This window comes from Camelina sativa, chromosome 9 (genome assembly GCF_000633955.1).
Source record: "Camelina sativa cultivar DH55 chromosome 9, Cs, whole genome shotgun sequence".
In the NCBI taxonomy this organism is placed as follows: Eukaryota; Viridiplantae; Streptophyta; class Magnoliopsida; order Brassicales; family Brassicaceae; genus Camelina; species Camelina sativa.
Genome location: NC_025693.1, coordinates 7,915,634 through 7,919,308, shown reverse-complemented (window position 1 = coordinate 7,919,308; position 3,675 = coordinate 7,915,634).

Here is a 3,675-nt window from a genome sequence, read left to right as displayed (position 1 = left end):
AGAGTTTTACAAATACTAAACTCAGACTAAAAGACCACAAGAGTAAAGAACATATCTTTGTTCAAAATGCTTCATGATGGAGCAAGAATAATGAAGATACTTCTTTGATGAAGAGATTGAAACTATGAACCGATAGGTGAAACATTTTTCTTCATTTTTATTTACTCGTAGTTTTAATGCTACATAAGCATAACTATGACGTGATTTCGAATATGCGACAGAGGTGGATATTGAAATATTTTTTGGTTTGGGTTTGAGGCAGATTATATTTCAGAGAATTTTATTATGAGATTTAGATGGTATGGTTTTGACATTTGTGATCCTAAAGTTTTTTATTAATTAAATATTTTATATTCTTTTACTGTTGACAAATCATTTTTTAAAGTAAATAAAAAATAATAAATGATAACCAGTCAACACATGTTTTGATTTTTTAATTATTATTGCAAACAACATATAAAAATTATCTTTAAGATATTTAAAATAAAAACAAACAAAAAATAACCCACGGCGTAGCGCAGGTACTATTCTAGTTAGGTTTAAATATACTTATCTAACCATATCACACAAATTTAAACTCTAAATATAATAATGAACTAGTATTGTTAATTTAATGTTACTAATTTACTAGTTTTACTAACATTTTCAGTTAAGTTATATACTTATATGTAAACTATACAGTAGAATTATGAATTAAGTTTGCTAAAGATAGTAGGGAGAAATAAACGAGTTGAAACAAAACGGTGCGTTTTTGTAAGGAGGCGATCAAATAGGCGATTTAGGGTTTTTGCTTTCTACCCAAGTTTCCATGCCGCCGGGGGTTTCTCCTGTGCCGGCGGGGGATCTTTTATGTCCTAAAATGCAAAACGACTGTGGGGAATATGGAGGAGGGAGAGATCTCAGGTACGCCTACTGTGGCCACCTCTCCAAAACAGTGTTCATGGGTGTCTATGGTCAAATCCACTGCGGAGATGGAGAAGATCCATCTCGCTGTTGAGGATGTTGATGGTATGCCGACGCCTCGAATACCAGATAGTGTCTTCAAGGAAGCTCATCCCCTATGGGAAGATTTTTTGATTGGTAAGTTTCTTGCAAAGGCTCCTTTTGTGGGGAGGGAGGGGGGGGGGGGCGCATACATGCTCTGGGGAACAAGATCTGGACACTAGGNGGTATGTGGAACCTTTGTGGTGTCCTGGTGGTTTTGTCTAAATGGAGTCCTATAGTGGAGCAGGATCAGGAGGAGATAAAAACAATCCCGTTATGGATCATTATCAAGAATGTCCCCGCCAAGTACTTCTCTTGGAAAGTGCTGAGTGCTGTTACTAGTCCTTTAGGGGTACCACCGCGATTACATCCTGATACTAAGTCCTTTAGGGGAAAGTGCTGAGTGCGCATACATGCTCTGGTGAACAAGATCTGGACACTAGGTGATAAAACGATGAAGATTGATGTCTATGTGTTGGATAAAAATACGGTGCAGTTTTGTATTAAGGATGAGCTTACTCGCTCGCGCATCCTAGGACGTGGTATGTGGAACCTTTGTGGTGTCCTGGTGGTTTTGTCTAAATGGAGTCCTATAGTGGAGCAGGATCAGGAGGAGATAAAAACAATCCCGTTATGGATCATTATCAAGAATGTCCCCGCCAAGTACTTCTCTTGGAAAGTGCTGAGTGCTGTTACTAGTCCTTTAGGGGTACCACCGCGATTACATCCTGATACTAAGTCCTTTAGGGGAAAGTGCTGAGTGCGCATACATGCTCTGGTGAACAAGATCTGGACACTAGGTGATAAAACGATGAAGATTGATGTCTATGTGTTGGATAAAAATACGGTGCAGTTTTGTATTAAGGATGAGCTTACTCGCTCGCGCATCCTAGGACGTGGTATGTGGAACCTTTGTGGTGTCCTGGTGGTTTTGTCTAAATGGAGTCCTATAGTGGAGCAGGATCAGGAGGAGATAAAAACAATCCCGTTATGGATCATTATCAAGAATGTCCCCGCCAAGTACTTCTCTTGGAAAGTGCTGAGTGCTGTTACTAGTCCTTTAGGGGTACCACCGCGATTACATCCTGATACTAAGTCCTTTAGGGGAAAGTGCTGAGTGCGCATACATGCTCTGGTGAACAAGATCTGGACACTAGGTGATAAAACGATGAAGATTGATGTCTATGTGTTGGATAAAAATACGGTGCAGTTTTGTATTAAGGATGAGCTTACTCGCTCGCGCATCCTAGGACGTGGTATGTGGAACCTTTGTGGTGTCCTGGTGGTTTTGTCTAAATGGAGTCCTATAGTGGAGCAGGATCAGGAGGAGATAAAAACAATCCCGTTATGGATCATTATCAAGAATGTCCCCGCCAAGTACTTCTCTTGGAAAGTGCTGAGTGCTGTTACTAGTCCTTTAGGGGTACCACCGCGATTACATCCTGATACTAAGGCATGTAAATCTTTCGAGGAAGCAAAAATTTTAGTAGAAGCGGACTTAACAAGAGCATTGCCAAATTTTTTCTCTTTTAAGTCAGGTAAGGGTGGGGATACAGTGGTGGAGTTTGTACATCCATTGTTGCCTCCGCGGTGTACTGTTTGCTCTTAATGGGGTCATTTAAGTAATGATTGTTTGCTAAAGACAAAGGTGGCTGGAGAACTCGAAACAGAACTTCCTGCAGTCCCTGTAGGACAAAACACGGAGGAGAGTAAAGGGGAGAGTGATGGAGCTGGTGATTTGGAGGTCACTACCAATAAGATGGCGGTTGTTATGACTGTGGTGCAAGAGGGTAAGAAACACGCTATCCCTACNCCCTACACGACAAACAGTTGACAATATTGAGGATAGTACAAAGGATAGTACTGTGATTGTTGTTGTGCAGGATAGTACAGAGGGTGTGGAGGATGTGGGGGTAGGTTTGCAGACACCAACAAAAAGTATCCGTAGTCCGGGCAAATTACCAACTAAAAGTGATCAGGAGATTTCGGCTGTGACGAATAGTTTTTCCTGTCTTAGTGACAATGATGAGCTAGGGGAAGAGATTGAGGAAGCTTGCTTGGATACGAACAAATCAGAGAACCAAGCTTTGGAGATGAATGCTAAGTTGTTTGTAGAGCAGACGAATACGAAGCCTACTGCGGATTGCACTAGTGATCCTTATGGAGCTGAAGTGACAATTAGACCTTCTCTACCGCGTGCTTCCAAAGACGGACACAAGTTTCTATCAAAAGATGGTCAGCAGAGCTCTAGGATCTTGCCTCCTAGTACAACGCAAACACGTCAAACCCCAAGAAACTTTGATGTCTGGTTTCTTTTGGAATATCAAGGGGTTTAATAAAAAAGAAAAGCACATTGTGGCCCGTGAGTGGACAAACCAATGTCATTTTGATTTTGGCTGTTTACTTGAAACAAAGGTAAAGGAGAAAAGAGTTGATCGAGTGTTTTGAGTGGTCTTTGCTGACTGGTCTCTACTCTCAAACTATGATGAGCATCGTTTGGGCCGTATTTGGTTAGTTTGGAGGGATAACGTACGGGTAACACCGGTATATAAGACTTCACAATTAATCACAGTTTCTATACATATTGAGGGGCAGCTGGAGGAATTTTTTGCCACCTTCGTATATGCTGCAAACCTTGCTGCAGATAGGAAAGCTCTCTAGCAAGATCTCCGATATCATCATGACTCACCA